Consider the following 20,767-nt stretch of genomic DNA (forward strand, 5'->3'; position numbering starts at 1 on the left):
CAATAGTTAACTGGATATCATCAAAAGAATCAAGAATAATGTCAAGTAATGTTTACAGAAATTTAAGTGACAGGCGAAGCATATTTCTATTTTAATTAAAATAATATATAAAAAGTGCGAAATGAGAATTGTAACATTATGTGTTTTGCTTGTGAAAATATGAATGATTGAAAATCACCAAAATTTTCTTATAAAATTTGTTTGAATTGAATTTTTTAAAAAACAAAATAAATAGTTTGGTAAAGAATTACAGCTCAAATATCAAATTCCTAAAAGCAAGAGGAGCATATTTTTAAACCCTCTTTTAAAATCTTTGAAACCATTGATGCATTATAATTCATTTTTACACAATAAATTTTTAGAAATAATCTTGATTTTGTTGAAAAACACAAGTGGTACTATTCTTAATTCGCACCTTTTTTCCGTACTTTTTGTCCTCAACGCCAATTGCAACGTCCAAAAAAAAGTTAACTTCTGTTTGATTTATTCGTTAAACAATTCAAAACAAATTGCAGAAGAATGTTTTGATGATTTTCATTCATTCATATCTTAACAATCAAATTCTTATTTCACTCTCTGTAGAACTACTTTTTTCTGAAATTACCACCGTTTCTTAAATGTCAAATTCTGTCCAAAATCAATATGAACTACTTTTCAAAAATTTATTTTAAAAATATCTGGTGTTAAAAAGTTCACATAAAGTAATCATTTGCACTCTCACCATACCCCATGGATGATGGAGCTAGAAACAAATTATTCTAAATTGATTGAAGATTGATTTCACTTTAAGAAAGTAATTTTTAAGAGTCAGGAAATATTCGCCACATTCTCTTCAATTTCGTAGGTATATCTAAGTGCTTAGCTGTAGTAACTTAAGAATTTTTTTGGTTAGATTGTTCATAAAGATAAATTTACTCAAAAACTACAGGATACAGTACATATCTGTTCTATTACTCTCTGGAGCCACTACTTATTGATTTCTATTTTTATTTTGTTTATTTATAGAGGATTTTAACCAACATGGTCATTCGTCCTCTTAGGAGATTAATAACATTTACAAAACTACTTATTGATAGGTGTCACTGGTTTGTTTGCGGCACAATACAATCCTTATTTTTTGGGGGGTATCTGGTTGTAAGAATACGTTTTTTTGCCTGATCCTGACCAGCTAGTTATTTAGGCAAAAATTAGCATTTTATTCAAAATGTTTAAAGAATGCACAATGGGGAAAACAGTGTTTAAACCGTGAAGAAATTCAGTATCATCCCTTCTACACAAAACAAATCTATGAAAAAGTACTTTTCGTTAGTGAAAATTTCCAAAGAAGCGATTTGACATAGTTTCAGACGCCGCAGGAGCTTACGAGCGTAGTTATGGTGCCTTTTTAACCCCTAATTCCCCTATATGTTGTAAACAATCCAGAAAAAAAACCCTATTAAGTTTTGAAAACTTTGAACAAAAATAGACCAATCTTGTGTAATTTTTTCTGAGAAATCGAATGGAGGCTGTTTAAGCTACCGCACGTTGGGGAAAATGGAGTTATGGCTGTTTTTACTCTCAATTCCCCTGTATTTTTCAATAATCGCAGAAAAACGCATGTTCGGACTTCAAAAATTTCAACCAAATTAGACGAATCTTATGTAATTTTTTTTCAAGGAGTCGAATGAAGGCTATTTGAGCGACCGCACGCTTCAGATAATGAAGTTATGGCTATTTTACCCTAAATTCCCTTACATTTTTTAAATTGTTAAAAAAAAAACGCATGTTCGGACTTGAAAATTTTGAACCAAACGGGACTAATTTTGTGTGATTTTTTGCGAGCAATTCAATGAAGGCTGTTTGAACCACCGCACCATTCGGAAAAGGGAGTTATGGATGTTTTTGGCCTAAATTCTCCCACATTTTTCAATTATTTAAAAAAAAAAAGCATGTTCGGACTTGGAAATTTTGAACCAAATTGGACGAATGGTTGAAAAAATTACGTCACCAAGCTCGTAAATCTACGATCAAGAACCCAAAAAAATGTTTAAACTCTTTTTGTGTCTTGCTTGTTTCGGCAGTCAAAATGTGTGATGAACGTTCCACCGAAGTCTGAAGTCCAACTATTTACCCTCGTTTTGAGTTCTCAATCGCAGCGAAAAACAAATTGTTGTTCTTTGGCATCCCTGTTGCCAACAAACTGTCAAACTAAATGTTTACTCTCTCCTACAAAAATCAAACAGGAGAAGAGTAAACTCTGTCTGATGACTGTCATGTGTGTTGGTGAAATGGGTGGAATATCCCACGACGCTTTTCCGCGTACACACGTTAACGGAAAAACGGCTCCAATAAATGGTGGCAGTCAGTCACTCATTGTGTAGTACTCATTTTCGAAGTCTCTCTCTCTGGTTTGAGTGAGTGCACTACGACAGCGGGTTTTTGGTAGTACAAGAGTACTACCAGACCAGAGCCAGGACCTTCCAGAGCCAGCGGAGCAACGGGCTACTGTCAGATGCCAGTTTGCCTCCGTTAATCCAGGAAGTGTAGTTCCCCTCTCGCGGACGACGAACGAAAGGCCAGTTTCGCCTTTTCTGATGTCTGAAAATATGTGTGACTGAATTTTGTGGAAACTGGAACACTTCAAATCGACTAGGAAACTGCACTCTTTAGCAGCTATCTACTACTTTCAAGTTCCTCTTTTAGTGAAAATTCGGTGCGCGAAATTGTGAGTGAGTGAATGATTTTGGAAAGCAATTTTCGAGGGAAAAATCGTCGTCGGGAAAACGGATTTTTTCCCTTCGCACATACGACGACGACGACGACGACGGTGTCTGCCCCTGGTGTGTTGTAGTATCTCGGGTCGGTCCATGTTTGTGAGGAGGCTCTATTTTTCCTGCTTCTCGTTAAGTGAAAATTTTGTGCTAGTGTGAGTGCGTTCACGGGACCAGCAGTAGCAGGGTGGAAGTGAAAATCGGGAAAAACCTTCCCGGATTGGTTCTGGTCGCCTCGCCGCGCCGCGATGGGAGTTTTTCGTTCCTGAAGGAAGAAGGAGCCGTGAAAGAATTCTGTGTGTTGTGCTGCTGTCATCCCGAGAATTGATTTTTTTTCCTGTTCCTTTCGGTTCCCTGTCTGGATGGCTGGTTCCGGAATCTGCCTCCTGCCGTGATTGGTGCCATTCGAGGGGAGTGTTTCGGAAAGACCGATCCGGACCGGTTTTTGCTGGTCCGGATGTTGCTCGATGGGATGATCTGAGCAGGATGTGTCCCTACGGTGGACAACAGCGGACAGTAGCAGCAGACTGACAGAGGCAGAAGCAGCAGGAATTATCTGTTCCGAGAATCGAGAGCAATCAAAAAAGTGCCACCGAAAAGGGCCAGGAATTTACTCCCAGCGAAACGAGCTGTGTATGTTGAACCTTGGAATATTAACTACTTGCTAGAGTGTATCTTCTTCTTGTGACTGGAAGAGTGTTTGGCCAAGTTTCGTATTTTGTTGCCCTTTTTTATTTTCTCAATGTTTTATTTATCGAAGCTTTGGCAGGAAGAGGCAAAAAGTGCGTGCCGTGTCTATTTTCTTCCTTCGCATTCTCACTCTCTGGTTCTGAATCGTGTGTTGCCCCAGTTCTATCGGTGGTTCTCCAACGGCAATTTGTGTCCGTGGTAGAACTTGAAGAAGGAAAAACGCGAGTGTAAAGCCAATGTAGCACCGCCGTTTGGTGGGCTTGGCTAGTGTGGAGAAAATCGCAAGTGGGAAGCAAGACTCGGATCGATTGCTTCCCCATCTCCCAAAAATAGAAAAACAGGGCCACAAAAAAGGATTAAAATAGCAGCGGCCATCCACCCTTTTTCTTAAAGAAAAAAGAAACGAGAAAACCCTTCGACCCAACGACCCCGAGGAAGCAGGGAGCTGGTGTTCCGGTTCCCTCGCAAAAACGGATCACCTTTGCTCTGGCCGGTGCCAGTGCCAGCAGAAGCAGCAGGAGGATAACCCGGTGGAAAACTCGGATCAGCCCACGCAAGGCCAACAGCATCAGCACCAACATCATCCGTTGGACGACTGCTGCCATGCCTTGCTGCGACTGAACCAGAACTTCTACCCGCAGATCTCCGGTGGGTTACAATCCTGCTTCGGGCTGCTAGCACCGAACCGGGCGACGAGGGCAGACGATCCGCTTCTGATCGTCGGAACACCCGGTGGAGGCAACGACGGAGGCTTTGGAGGTTCCCTGGCAGCTGGCGCCGGCAGTGGACTGAACGGAAGCATCGAGTACTACTACAGGACCGAGGCACCGGTTCCGACGGCGCCACCCTTCGTTAGCTCCGTCAGCAGCAGGGCCAGGTTGGTTGGAACAAATTTTCAAATATCAGACTTGTCCTGCTCCTATTGAAAACTGCCCAATCAGTATCTTCCAAGCAATAAGGAAAATATACTTAAACTAACAAAAAAATTTGGTCCGGAATGCATATTCTGACTAATATCTAATTTTGGTTCTCCAGATTCCAAATTCAGACTGACAATTTCAATCAAAATTACGGTCCGGATTTTTAATTCTTATTTTTAAATTAAGATAAACGTAGAAAATAATTTAAAATCAAATTTTTAATTGTCAATTTTAAGCTACCGCGTTAAAAATTCCTTAATCCCAAATTCTGAATATAGCTTGGTTTATATTTGTAAAATCTGCACTCAGAATCCTAAATTGGTAAAGGTTATTATCAATATTGATTCTAAATAATGATTCTGGATTTTTTTGTTTTGAATCTGAGTCTTGAAGGTGAATAAGTTTTGACACGTTCGTCACCAAGCATCACCCACTCCGAAAATCTCCAACTTTGGAAGGCCGAAACATCAACAGGAAATATCGTTTTGGCTAGAGAACGGAGAAAAATTTGATTACAATCCGAGATGATTTTGAATAAAATATATATCTCCAAATTTGTGTTTTAACTTTTCAAACTTAAACGTATTTTTACACTTTTTGCGATTAACGTGTTAATTCCTTAGAGAAAAATAAATGTTAATGTCTGAATCGCTTTAGTTTTAAAAGCTGAAGTTGGTTTTTTTGCTTCGTAACAAAATTAACCTAAAATAGTTTCTGTATAATTTCCATGTGTTCGTTAAAAGTTCTCAATTTTATTCTTTAAAGACTTATTGGAGAGCGTTGAACATGACTTCTGAAAGTAAATAACATTATTTCTCCGTTTACGAGTCTCAAAAGTCTCTTCTAAATCATATCTTGGATGGTAAAAGTTTAACTAAACTCCTACTAATTTTCAAACATATTCAGCTTTGACGGAACTGGTTTTAAAAATCATTTAATGACATGGGTTTACAATAATTCCTTGATAGAATGGGTGTCAAAATTTTTAACCTTTTTGTTTATTTAGAATTGTAAATACAAGGTTTGAGAATCAAATCTCGGAGTACAGACCCCAAATTCAAAATAAATTTTAAGAAACAGTAATGGATATTTACGCAAAAATCTGAAAAAGAAATTTGATTGTTTGTATAGTATTTTGAATAGCATAAAAAAAACAACAAATGTGGAACATTGAAATTTACAGTCCTGATTGTAAGAATCAAGATTTAAAATGAAGATAAAAATAAAATAAAACATTTAAATAGTATTCAAAAAAATTATATTTGGAACGTAATTTCTAGTCTCCTCATTACATTATTAATCTATAAGCTTATTAATCTTTCGATAAAAAAGATACAGAAAGATAAAAGATTTACAGTAAGGGGTATTTAGAATTATAATCCTTAGGAAACGTTAATAAATGAAACGCTAATTTCCGGATACACTTAAGATTTGGATTAATTAACTTCAAATTTAACCTAGTTCTCCCTCTTTTTGAAAAATAATCGATAACGGCGCCGGCCACGTCTTCGTAGTCAATGGGGATAAATGGAAGGAATATACGTACGTAAGATACTCTTTTGTTCAACTAGCAACCCCTTGCAATGGAATTCGACAATACGTCTTCGAATCCATTTTCAAGTATCTCAGGAAGGGTTGTGTTAGTAAAGAGAGGTGTAGATCAGGATCCATTTTGGTAAACGGTGCGATCATAGATTTTTCTTTACCTTCTATGCTCCTAGATAGTTCCTATTGAAACTCCTATTGCTTCCTTGAAGGCTTTTATCAATAATCAAATTTTGATGGAAATTATAACCTAATCACTTAACGACTGTAAAAATAAACCAACAATGATCACTAAAATTTCCCATAAGAGATTGTATTTAGGGTCTTGATAATGCTAGCTTTTTTCCCTCAATGTGGTTCCTATGAAATCAATAAATTAGCAAAACCACTAAATTTTGAATTAAATATTAGGGCACAAATATAAAAAATTACAACAAAAATTCTAAAAATGAAACGTTCTATACAATGCTCTAAATGTTTTAAAATTTCAAGGTAGGAACCAATAGTTCAGATTTAATTTTATGTTATTAATATATGATGAATTTTAAAAGAATTTTCAGGAAGTGCACAGAATTTGAAGACTGTTAAAGAATGTATTACTATAATTGTAGTACTTTAAATTTGTTAATGATTTTTTCTTATCTCGGCTTCGTTCTATTTAACTTTTTAATAATCTATTATTATGTTATTTATTTTAAGATGAAGAATAAACTCGTGGAATTGAAAAATAATCTGTGTTATGCTCTCTGTAAAGTGGTTGTTAAGATGCTTATTGAGTCTACATGCAATACAAAGTAAACGATCTTGATAAAAAAATACTGTACCTTATGAGTTTCTAAAAGACCTATCTTCTAAAAGACCCCTTTTAAGAAAAATGAAAATAAATTATGGGAATAAAGAAACATGTATCTCAAAAAATATATTAGCGAAAACCAACACGAATCTCCCAAATTTTATCGACATATTTTAGTTTTAATAATTTTGACAATTTTGACAATTTTGATAATTTTGACAATTTTGACAATTTTGACAATTTTGACAATTTTGACAATTTTGACAATTTTGACAATTTTGACAATTTTGACAATTTTGACAATATTGACAATTTTGACAATTTTGACAATTTTGACAATTTTGACAATTTTGACAATTTTGACAATTTTGACAATTTTGGACAATTTTGACAATTTTGACAATTTTGACAATTTTGACAATTTTGACAATTTTGACAATTTTGACAATTTTGACAATTTTGACAATTTTGACAATTTTGACAATTTTGACAATTTTGACAATTTTGACAATTTTGACAATTTTGACAATTTTGACAATTTTGACAATTTTGACAATTTTGACAATTTTGACAATTTTGACAATTTTGACAATTTTGACAATTTTGACAATTTTGACAATTTTGACAATTTTGACAATTTTGACAATTTTGACAATTTTGACAATTTTGACAATTTTGACAATTTTGACAATTTTGACAATTTTGACAATTTTGACAATTTTGACAATTTTGACAATTTTGACAATTTTGACAATTTTGACAATTTTGACAATTTTGACAATTTTGACAATTTTGACAATTTTGACAATTTTGACAATTTTGACAATTTTGACAATTTTGACAATTTTGACAATTTTGACAATTTTGACAATTTTGACAATTTTGACAATTTTGACAATTTTGACAATTTTGACAATTTTGACAATTTTGACAATTTTGACAATTTTGACAATTTTGACAATTTTGACAATTTTGACAATTTTGACAATTTTGACAATTTTGACAATTTTGACAATTTTGACAATTTTGACAATTTTGACAATTTTGACAATTTTGACAATTTTGACAATTTTGACAATTTTGACAATTTTGACAATTTTGACAATTTTGACAATTTTGACAATATTGACAATTTTGACAATTTTGACAATTTTGACAATTTTGACAATTTTGACAATTTTGACAATTTTGACAATTTTGGACAATTTTGACAATTTTGACAATTTTGACAATTTTGACAATTTTGACAATTTTGACAATTTTGACAATTTTGACAATTTTGACAATTTTGACAATTTTGACAATTTTGACAATTTTGACAATTTTGACAATTTTGACAATTTTGACAATTTTGACAATTTTGACAATTTTGACAATTTTGACAATTTTGACAATTTTGACAATTTTGACAATTTTGACAATTTTGACAATTTTGACAATTTTGACAATTTTGACAATTTTGACAATTTTGACAATTTTGACAATTTTGACAATTTTGACAATTTTGACAATTTTGACAATTTTGACAATTTTGACAATTTTGACAATTTTGACAATTTTGACAATTTTGACAATTTTGACAATTTTGACAATTTTGACAATTTTGACAATTTTGACAATTTTGACAATTTTGACAATTTTGACAATTTTGACAATTTTGACAATTTTGACAATTTTGACAATTTTGACAATTTTGACAATTTTGACAATTTTGACAATTTTGACAATTTTGACAATTTTGACAATTTTGACAATTTTGACAATTTTGACAATTTTGACAATTTTGACAATTTTGACAATTTTGACAATTTTGACAATTTTGACAATTTTGACAATTTTGACAATTTTGACAATTTTGACAATTTTGACAATTTTGACAATTTTGACAATTTTGACAATTTTGACAATTTTGACAATTTTGACAATTTTGACAATTTTGACAATTTTGACAATTTTGACAATTTTGACAATTTTGACAATTTTGACAATTTTGACAATTTTGACAATTTTGACAATTTTGACAATTTTGACAATTTTGACAATTTTGACAATTTTGACAATTTTGACAATTTTGACAATTTTGACAATTTTGACAATTTTGACAATTTTGACAATTTTGACAATTTTGACAATTTTGACAATTTTGACAATTTTGACAATTTTGACAATTTTGACAATTTTGACAATTTTGACAATTTTGACAATTTTGACAATTTTGACAATTTTGACAATTTTGACAATTTTGACAATTTTGACAATTTTGACAATTTTGACAATTTTGACAATTTTGACAATTTTGACAATTTTGACAATTTTGACAATTTTGACAATTTTGACAATTTTGACAATTTTGACAATTTTGACAATTTTGACAATTTTGACAATTTTGACAATTTTGACAATTTTGACAATTTTGACAATTTTGACAATTTTGACAATTTTGACAATTTTGACAATTTTGACAATTTTGACAATTTTGACAATTTTGACAATTTTGACAATTTTGACAATTTTGACAATTTTGACAATTTTGACAATTTTGACAATTTTGACAATTTTGACAATTTTGACAATTTTGACAATTTTGACAATTTTGACAATTTTGACTATTTTGACAATTTTGACAATTTTGACAATTTTGACAATTTTGACAATTTTGACAATTTTGACAATTTTGACAATTTTGACAATTTTGACAATTTTGACAATTTTGACAATTTTGACAATTTTGACAATTTTGACAATTTTGACAGTTTGGACAATTATGACGTTTTACGAACATATCAACATATTTTCAGTTCGGTCTCAAATAAGAAAACATTATTGGCTTTTTGATTGATCTTAATGTGTTAACACATTAAGGACCACGAAAAAATCTTAACAGAAAAACACCGAAATTCGGCCTTTTATATCTAAAAATACGATCGACCAAATTTTACCGATTCACTATTGTTTGAGTCTTGGTCATTATTGTGTTCAATTTTGTGGAATAAAGTTTCATCATTGAACTTGAAAAATATTTGAGTTATGCTTATAAGAAAAAAAAAACGAGAATTCTTGAATGCTTCAAATTTTAAGCTATCCCCGGAAACTGAAGAAGAAGCATAAACACGCCGAAAAATCTGCATCGATCTCGTCTTTCCCGGGTTTTCTACAACGGGAGAATCAACTATCCTATGACGTACATTTACTCGTATGATTAAAAAAAAACGAACAAAAAAAAAATAAGGTATGCAGACTCAGAGAACGAACAAGAAAAAAACGAGATCGTTTTTCGTCCCTGGTATGGCTATGTACGGTTAGTGTTTTGTTTCAATCTCCTGTTTTTTTCCGATTTTTCCTGCTCACAAAATTGAGCAAACTTTGCCGACGGAACCTGCAGAAAATGGAAACGAAAGCAAGACACACCAGGAGGTAGGCTTCCATGTGTCGTTTGGGGAAATATGGAAATTTATGACAGTTGAACACATATCTCTCCGGTTCGGGATTTTCAATCCAGTCTGCCCCCCGAGCCAGGGTTCTATAACATTTACCTTCCTAGCATCAAAAACAAAATTTTTGCTCCAGCTACTATCAACTACAGTAAGTTAACTGGGTATCAGATATTCGATACACGAGAGATGATGGAATGGTCACCATTTTTCTGGCACAGACATGCAAGAATCAACCTCCTAGTTAGGTCGGACTCGCTTCAGGACATGTGACAAGTTGTTGTTTCCCTCGTTTTTGTTGTTGTTGTTGTTGAAGTTTATTTATTTTAGGAATATATTTTCCAATTGATTTGGACCCGTTAGGAATTTTCCTGCTCTTATCATATCGGTATTCACTCCATTGCGTTCGTTTGTAGCTTCATCGAAGTCATATTAGCATCCGAGATATTTACATAAACCTTCCAGATTCGGGACCATTTTTGAGATTAAACGGCCAATTGACAGCTGTGACCTTTCCGGGCTGATAGTTTCCTGTCATACGTAGGATATTCCCCTATCTTCCACCATGAGTAGAAAATATTGAAACTCACAAATTAGAATTCAATTCGGCGAAACTGTTTGGAAATTGGCTAAATTTTCAAACGAAAACAGAAAGAAAATTCACCGGACACTATTTACTTATCCAAGGTATCAAAGTGGGGAAAAGTTTGCTTAGGCTGCAAGGAAAGAGGTTGTGCAGGGGAAAGAGTAAGTCAATATGAAATTAATTTTCGGGAACATCAAATAGGATTTGTCCTGTTCCTGATAACATATAGTTTTTTTTGGAAAGTAATAACTTCATGGTTATGTTTATTTAGATGTGAAGAGCAAAAATTAATTATTTGGAAATTTATTTCATGGGAAATATTGTTTGCTGAATTTCTGAGAAAGACTCCCAATTATAATTATTGCATTCTACAAGCTACATCATTCTGCAATAGGTCAACAAAAATTTGTTCCTTTTTCTATAACATTCATTAGGCAAATGCAGAAAAAAAACTAACTATGAAACCTGTTGGTAGTGAATCTTTTGACGTTAAGAAATTTTGAATTAAGATACATGGAATTTTTCTTGATTTATCTTGCAAATTGCGCCTCTTGATCTAAAATTTGTCCTAAAGTTTTACCTCAGCCTAGAATATATTATAAAAAAATAACAAAAATCCTATTATTTTTTTTATCGTAGTATTGCGAAATTTAAAATCTAGGAAAAATCTTTTTTATAAAACTTCATTTGAATTTCTTTATAAAAAAATTTGGAAAACATCGAAGACATCTAGACGAAAATTTTTCGATAATTTCCGATTCAAAGATAAACACTAGACTGATGAAAGTCCGGCCAAAAAAAAGTATCAAACCTTTTGAGGTTAGTTTTGGGCCCAAAAGCAATTCTGCTAATTTTGGTGGCTCTAAAATTTGAAATTGGCTGTAGCAAAAAAAAAATCAAAGTTTGTAGGGAAACCAGTATGGAAAAAGTGACTTTTTTTGTTCAAAACATTCTACGGCCTCACTGTTAAACTGAGCTCAAATTACCCTAGCTCAGCGGTCGGCAACCTTTTGAGACAGAAGAGCCAAAAATTGCGAATTAAGGAAATTTCCAGGTTTGAAAGAGCCGCACTTCATTTTATCCTTACTACAAAAAATGGTGATCGCTATGATACATTGCATCCTGATGTGAACTCAGTTTTATCATCCTTCTTCACATCGCCACAAATTTTCGTTGTTTTATTGGCAAACGGAAGCGATTTTCATTCTTCTAAATCAATACATTTTCAAAACGAGTACAGCTTAGTAACGTTGAAATTATGCAGATTTGCCATTGTGACCTGATAAAATTTATCATTTCAAACTTTGGTGCAATTCTTACCTTACACCTATTCCCAGATTAAAAATAGACTTTCGATGTGCTCTGTTGAAATATTAAAATGATGCATTGAATTTTTATATCGTAAAAATGTATACTACAAGAGGTAAAATAATTTTAAAAAAAACAAAACGGTGATTATTTTTTTCTTCAAATTCAACAAATAAGACTTAATTTTTTTTGGTTTTGAACATCAGTTGAAAGCCATTGAGATTCATTTGTTTGTTATGCGCATAAAACTATCATTTCAAATAGATAGATATTTATTGGGCCTTAGATTAAATTAACCAACAAATTTTAATTCATAAATGCTCATTTAACGGATTTTAAAAAAAATTGTCAAAATTTAACCAAATTTAACGATCGGTCACGAGATGTGGTCTGATAATAAGGTTTTAAAATTTCTTTTAATTTTTTTTATTACAAGCATTCTAATTCAGCTTTCTAGTTCTCATTTAAACTTCTGTTAGAATAAAAAAAAGATTTAAAAAATTATATTTTTTTTTAAATTCGGTGTGTAAAGGTTGTAAGAAGACATATAAAAGTTTATGAAAAAATATGCTTCTTTACCAAATAAAGTTGCTCCTTCGAATAAATACCTAAAAATATTCATACTATATATGAATTCTAAAATGAAATCTAGCACTCAGCTCCCGGCTTACAAAAATATTTTATAACAAACCTAAAAATTTTTTTCACTTGAACTTATGTTCAAAATTAAAAAGAAGAACTTAAATTTTTGAAAATTTGTGAAATGCTTTCATGGATTTGAAAAGGAACATTGAGAAAGGGAATTCAATTGGTATTTGAAAAATTTATAAACAAAAAGTTTTAAGAAATAGATTTATAACAAAAACACATAACAATTATTATCAGTATTCAAAGTATTATAAAAATCATCATCTGGTGTTCATATTTGATCAGAACGGTGGTAAAGAAAATTTATTTTTTAAATACTCAATTCAAGAAAAAAAATCTCAACAACATAATCTCAACAGTGAGGACTTTATTTGACGATTAAAAAATGCTCGGTTTTATCCGATTAAATCAGAACAACAAAAAAAAAACAAATTCAACGGAAAACTTCCTTTACCGCCGGAGAAAAATTTCTCGAGGCTTCCAAATGCTATATCAGGCTTTTATGAAAAACATTAACTCTAAATCTCAACTCGGTTGCAAACTGACAAGGTGCTGTTAATTTGTTCTCTACTTGTTTTTTGGTTTCTTTTTGAATCCTTTTTACTCTAAAAAACTTGGAGGATTTTCAAAATTTTCACACATAGAGCTAAAGAGCCGCAGTTATACATCCAAAGAGCCGCATGCGGCTCGCGAGCCGCAGGTTGCCGACCTATGCCCTAGCTGCATCTTGCTGAAGATTCAAAGAAAAACTTTGCCAAAGATCTCTTAAAGGCGTCAATCAATAGTTGTGATGATTTTAAAATTTTATAATTAAATTTGGTTTTTTTTACATTTTTTCAAATGGCAACCCTGCACTGAATGGTGGGTTGGCGCCATTATACGATGGAAACTAGCAGGCGTGTTATCCCATATGCAGAAGTGTCTTCGTGTCATTGGTGGGTTCGATTGTCGCCCAATTTGGTATTGGGCCGATGTTTAGTTTTTTGGGCCGACAATTGTTTCTGAAAAGTTAAAAACCCCACCACCTTGGAAAATGGGGGGAGGGTGGGGGTGGTCTCCCAGATATAATCGACGTAAAATATGAGACAAGTCGATCATTTCCCAAATAATTTATTTGTATAAAATTTGGTACACCGATATTTTTCCCAGAAATTCCATGCATTGTATAGCAAGACTGCTCCAACCACGGGAAAGGGGAATTCCATAGAAAATCGACGAAAAATCTCTAAACAAAAAATGTGAGTAGATTCCCTTTCGATGCAGCCTTTCTTAAAAAATTTTCATCATTGCAAATAGTTAAAAATCCATAAAAAAAATTTAGTGTATGGTTGTGATCTGTTCGAATTGGACATAGATTGCAATGGAAGGCACTCTATCAAAAAAAAAATTTGTACTTGATATTAGTCTTAAATAATCACTAAATTTTTTGTCATTTTCTTCGTCAATTTGCTATAGGAGCCCCCTACCGTGGATGAAGGACTTTTTATACAATGCACGAAGTAGCTGGGAAAAATACATGTGTAGTGTACTGAATATGTTAAAAATCACGCATGGGAACGATCAATTTGTTCCATATTTTAAGTCGATTTTATATATTAAACCCTTTTCCGAGGTGGGTTGTGATTGTAACTTATCAGAAACAAACGTTTTACCAACTTTCGCGACAATCGAACCAACCAATGACACGAAAACACTTCCGAATATGGAATGACACGCCAGCTAGCTTCCAGCGTATAATGACTTCTACCTAACATGCAGTGCAGGGGTGCCATTTGAAAAGATATAAAAAAAAAATCAAACTAATTGATTTAATTTTGAAATCGTCATAACTTTTGATTGACGCATATTAGATGTTCACGTTATTCAACAAATTTGTTCTTTGAATCTGCAGGAATAAGATGCAGCTGTAGGATTTTTTTTCAAACAACAAAGTCACTTTGTCCAAATTAATTTTTGAATTTTTAAACAATTATGCTTTTATTCTCTACAGCCCATTTCAAATCCTAAAGCTTAATTTGCACAGTTGTTATTGGGCCCAAAATGAACCCGAAATCGTGTGTTTATTTAGTGTTATCTCGAAAAAATATTTTTTTGTCAGAAATCCTTCCGTTTTGTTGAAAATGGTCGAACTGATTATGCCTCAATTTGGGCTCTGATGGAAGTGAACCCTGTTCTACGCAAAGTTAGTTAGTTTTTCAAACAATAAGAATAATTTATTTAAAATATTATTCAAATCACAAGTATAGCAGAATTTGGACGTGATTCCAAAGTCGACAGAAGCGGTTATTTCGAAAACTTTCCGTAAGACAATTGATCAATTTAACCCTTCAATACCGACCGACCATGTATCGTTGTTGCTATTTTTATGCACTAATGGATGACCGGGTTAACTTCGTTTTATCCGTTACTTAATAAATCGTTTGAAAATGTTTACAGATCTTTAACTTCTTCGTGCTCGTGAATCAGTTTTCATGAAAATCGTCTTCAAGTTGTTCGAGTTTTGTCCCGTTTCTAGTTGATTTTGTATAGGAGCCCCCCCTTCCATAAAAAGTAATAATCTCGAAACTATTATACAAACCATCTCTGGCCCGAAAAACCCTCGGTTACCAAATTTTACTTAATTTCGACCGACCATTCATACGTGATGGTGTTACAAAGAAAACGCCTCTATTTTTAAATATAAGATTTTGCTAATCCTCTGAGACTTATGATTTCAGAGATGAAAATTTAAAAAAGCATTTTCAATTACTGTCTGGATGGTATTCTCGACTTTTTTTTACCAACATTGCAATTAACAGACGAGGTATTGAAAAACTGATCCTGTACAACTGTGTTCGATATTTACTTTTGAGCCCGAACTCGCGGACATCGGCTCAGGAGTCAACTGACTTTCCAACTGAGCTATATAACAAGCTCAAAAGCAGAGTTATGTTCAGCATTTTTTGTACAGTACGTTGCATTTTTATTTAACTTTTTAATATCACTTCTTCTTTCGTTTAAATAATTTGTAAACCTCTGAAAATGTGACGATTTGAAAGGGTTGATCAGAAAAATCGATGGAATCGGAGTAATGACTCCCTGAACAATTCACCCTATTTATATGATTAACCGAATAAGCCGCAAATTCAGTCTGCAAATTTTATTCTCGTTTTTGAAATATGTTATACGTTAACAAAAGGTATAATTCGATTTGAGAATAAATATGTAGGGGAGAGTGGGGTATCGTGGGCCTTGGGGAAACGTGGGCCACTTTTAATATCTCAGATGTGTGTTGAGATAAAAATCTTAAACCAATTGTCATCGTCGTCGCTTTGCGTGAGCATATATTCCTATATGTTGTTAACTGAAATACGCATCATATGCTTCTTTTATTTATTAAGCTAAAAAAAGTTAGAAAAATTTACTTGCATAATTAAAAAAACACCCGCTAATTTTATCAATGGGGAACCTAAAGTGCATAACAAAAATATGCTCATACGCTTATGATCTTAGTTTTGTCATGATCTTTCACGTGGAAAAGGAATTTTTGATGAAACATCAATAAGTCACACAAACGCAACCAATTTGCAAATCATAGCTTGTGGGGAATCGTGGGCTACACATCTTGAATCACTTATATTTTTAATTTTTTATACACATTCAGAACTTAAAATACGTTTTACCTATCTGTAAAGTTTTCTTATGCAAAATGAAGAGTAATGAAAAATATTTTGTCCATCCTATATAAGAGATTTTGCCAAAACGTTCGCGAGCCAGGTTTTGAAATCTATGCGATCATACACTGCTCTCTTTTTTATTTGGCCGGCCTTCGACCAGACCGAACTGAGCGCCATTAGAAAATTTAAAAACAACAGAAACTAAATCTCGAGCTATTCATATCCTAGATCGCAAAACCGAATACGAATGATTAAAATGAGTTCCTTGAATTATAAACTATTGATTCTAGCTCATAAACATCAAAGATTTTGTTTCTAGGTGAAAATATTTGCACATTAAGTTCAAGTGTCTCGAAAAAATGCTGATGGCGTTCAGTTCGGTCTGGTCGAATCCCGACCATTTCATCATCTGAAAATGCTTTAAAATAACGAAATGAATTAGGAAATCCCAGTTTTAGGTCAATTCATAAACTTTGCATGTTATTTGGTCAATTTGGATTTGGTGGCCCACGATTCCCTACCATTTTTCAAAATTGAAAAAATATTGCTTTTTTCAAACAGTCAGGTCTTGGGGAAAATAACTTATTAAAAATTTAAAAAAAATACCTTATGATACCTTGAAAATGTAGAAATCCAAACCATTTTTTATTTTCATTTTACCTTTTATAATAAAGAAGTAATGGAGCAACGAAAAAAGTGGCCCATGATTCCCCACTCTCCCATACATATATAGGAAAGTTTAAAATTTGGAACCAAATAAACGAGTGCTTTGGATGTTTAAATATAGTAAAAAGATTTTTTTCAGCATTTTCAATTTATACTTCTCGTGACCATAACACACAGTGTGTGAATAAATATTCCAGCTAACAGCTGGTTGCCAGATGTCCTGATTTGATAGTGAAACAAAGTCTTTCGATCAATCTTCCAGATATTGCTAAGACACAGATTTTTTCCTGATTTTTGCTCTGAGTACACAGCTTTTACATACATACTTTCTAAATTGGATGTAGACATCGATATAAATTATTAGAAATGATTCATTTGTGCCAGATTATACTGAAAATATCACCTGTATGCATCAGTATTTTGCCGATCATATCTTAAAACTCTATTTACCAGTAAGATCTGCAATTACATGGTAGAAAAGTGTGTTTTTTGTTTATTTCTATACTCGAAGACAACCAAATATGAAACCATCTAACAGCCTCCCGCCCCTGCCTCCCACAGTTCACACGCATCCAAGTTTTGTGCACTGACATACAAAGACTTTTTTTTCTGAATTGCCCTGATTTCTATCTCTAACACCTGGCATCCCTGGCTAACAATTAAAAGCCCACGACTTGGAAATGAACCAGTACCACCTGATGATTATCAAAAAATTATGCATGAATATCTCAATGATGAGTTTATTAAAATGTAGTTTTTTATGATCAAAATTGCCTGTAAGATCTATTCTATTCTACTTTGTTTATTTACAGAGGATTTTAACCAACTTGGTCATTCGTTCTCTGGAGCCTATATTTTTTAACAGCTAAATTTTGTATAATTTGGTGTTCAAAATTAAACAAACAAAGCAGTGATATATAGACGTAATGATAAAAATGGAAACACCATCAGTGATCGTCCATTGGAAAATTAATCATTCGTGGGTTCGAACAGAAGTGAGCAACTTTATTCAAGGCTTCAAGTTATTTGGCGTTTTATTGAAAAAGTTTCAAAAGTTTTTTTCTTCCAGACTTCTAAAATAAAGACTAAGAAGTGAAAATTTGTAAATTAACATTTTCATTACGAACTTGACTGGTAGCAATCTTCAGTGTCCTGAAAAATTCCAATTCCAAATTCCAACCACCTGGTGCATCTGTTGGACACTCGATGAAAGTGATGTTCAGGGATGTAGTCTGTAAAAAAAATTTCATCACGTTCTATTTAATGTACGTACAATGATTAAAAAACTATTGTAGAAATCTGATTTAATCTCCAATTTTCATCAGTCAGCAAGAAAATCTTTGATTCAGTTTAGTATAAATCATGATACATTTTAAGACTTGTCAAACAAAATTTGAAGTATAAAATTTGATAATTTTATTGCGGCGATAGTATTTGGCAACAATATTAAGAGGTGGGTCGGGAAACTCATGTTTTTATTTGGATATCACTGTTTTCTTTGTAAATAATTAGATACTGGAATCCTATTATCAAACATAAGAGTATTTACTTGTCTATTTTAAATTTCCGTTCATCTTGTTTCTGTACAATTGGAACAGCAAAGTAGGCCTTGCTTGAGTACGGTCATTTTTTTTCGGCGGACGCATTTTTCTTCGGTAGTCCTCGAATTCCATTTTTGTTTTCCTTTATTAAGATCTTTTTCGAAGTTAGTCATTGTACTGAATAATTTACTTATAAAAAAATGAAATTTATTGATATGTTGGCATAGATAGTTTTTCGGGAATACCGGAAATAGAAATCGATTTCAATCCGTTCATTTTTGTTGATTTGTGGAGTGAAGATTTAGACTCTTTTCTAGATCTAGGAAGGAACTTTATTCAAATTGAATTAAAAATTCAAACAAAGTAATTTTGTTTCACTGATGAAGAGGAAGAAACTTTAGTGATTTTCATAAAACAAAACATTTCCCGGTAAAGTAGAAAAATAAAAGTGCCAGCGTCGAAGATTTTTCTTCGCCGATTGCTTGGATTTTTTCAAGACGAAAGCAGGTCACGGAAGAAGAGGTTTTGTACAACAAAGGAATCAAATCAACTGATCATTTTGAATTTAGTAGTAAAGTAGCTTAATTTTTTTTATTGGGGATTCGTGAGGGGGTTAGACATGGCATAAAACGAGGGGGGTGGGTTTAGGTTAGCCGGACTACCTCGGCAAATTTTAAATCTTGAATAGATTACTTAGGTCCCTTTCCAGGATTCTTTATTTGATTCGACCAGTTGGAAGCGAGAGAGATAGTACTGATTATGACTAAGTATTCATGTCGAACAGTATAGTTCTGAAAGTGCTGTACACATCGTCGTACTAGTTCGTTCCCTCTTAGAAGAATAAAACACCATTATATAAAAATAAGCCGATCTTTGATCTAGATGTTTGATATTCAAACTCAAAGCTCATTCTTCACTAAGTACGAGGAGGCAAGTGTGACATCAAACACGAAAACGGCAAAAGTAGATACTCCTATTCATCTATCCTTCCCAGTTCCAATAAAGAAGAATCGAGAGCTTTTCTACGAACGGCAGCGGCAAGTGCATTAAGATTATATTAACAAAATTTGAATTTTCTTTTTCCCTCGAAACCCAATCAGGTTCCATTGCGCTGGGATGTCATGGTGAATCTACACACAAATTGGTCGGAGGTGGGTGCGGGTCTTGAGTGATATAATTTCCGAGCGACCTTCAACTGAGAAGAGGCTCCGCACCAGACCGAATGTCATCGTCTCTCCAAAACGTCACAACCATACTGGGAGATTGGAGATTTTTTCTTTCTTCCTCGCTACTAACTCACACACTGGGCTTTTTTGACAGCAACAACGAACACCCCTGCAGAAATCCTCCCGGTTCCATCATCAATTGGATTTGGGTAGTTTCGAGTGCTTCCCACGAAGAATCATTCCGGGAAAGTTTTCCTCGTACAAACTTTTGCTTCGGCCGCCGTTACATTTCGAGAAGCTAACCCAATAGCTTGGTATTGATGGAAAATTTTCATCAATTTTTATTATATTTCCTGTGACCCCAATGGCGTAAGCCGAATATTTCGCCCCGAAAAACAGGATGGTTGTCGGGGAATTTTCCTAAGCTAAGCACATCATTTGCCACCGCCGCCGCCGCCAGTCAGTTAGTTGATAGGTGAAGGTGATTTTCGGGGGATTTGAAGAGTTTTCTCAGTAGGATTTGCCCCTCGGAACCCATATCACTTTTGATGGCGTTGCCTCGCATCTCTTGATGGGGTTAGGCCTTAAAGGAAACTCCCATCGGATCAGATACGGAGAATCTTGACGCTCTGCTGCTGTATGGACATTTCTGGGAACATCGACATGTGCTAAAATTTCTAATCCCCGGCATTTAACCGAAAAATGCCTCCGGAGATATTCGGATACCCAAATGCTTTTGAGAAATTAATATATCCTAATGTCATTATGTCGGATAAACCGAAGCTTGGGAGATTGACACTTAAATCTGAGATCCTACGCCTTCTATGACAACTTTCAACTTTTTCAACTTTCAATGGGATCTTATCCATCAACAGTCGACAAATCTAGCAATCAGTCCAAATTTTGGGTGTGCCCGAACTGTAGTACTCTGTGAAAGGTTTAGCATTTTGCAACTGCCAAACTCCGTTAGATACTTTATCTGGATCACACTCCCGGTTGTTTCTACCCCCAATTGCTTTCCTGCTTGTTTGAAGATTCCTCCCGATAGCCTCGCTCGGTTGGCACAT

General features: G+C 33.5%; 1 protein-coding gene across 1 annotated transcript in view; it reads left to right on the forward strand.

Moving 5' to 3' along the window:
- The first annotated feature begins 2,479 nt into the window (after positions 1–2,479).
- LOC129740003 (uncharacterized) overlaps positions 2,480–20,767 on the forward strand; it is a 122,676-nt gene continuing 104,388 nt past the window's right edge. The window contains exon 1 of the mRNA XM_055731583.1: positions 2,480–4,317. The gene's annotated coding sequence lies outside the window, so the exon portion shown is untranslated. The remainder of the gene's footprint in view (positions 4,318–20,767) is intronic.

The sequence above is a fragment of the Uranotaenia lowii genome, chromosome 1 (genome assembly GCF_029784155.1).
Source record: "Uranotaenia lowii strain MFRU-FL chromosome 1, ASM2978415v1, whole genome shotgun sequence".
Classification (NCBI taxonomy): domain Eukaryota; kingdom Metazoa; phylum Arthropoda; class Insecta; order Diptera; family Culicidae; genus Uranotaenia; species Uranotaenia lowii.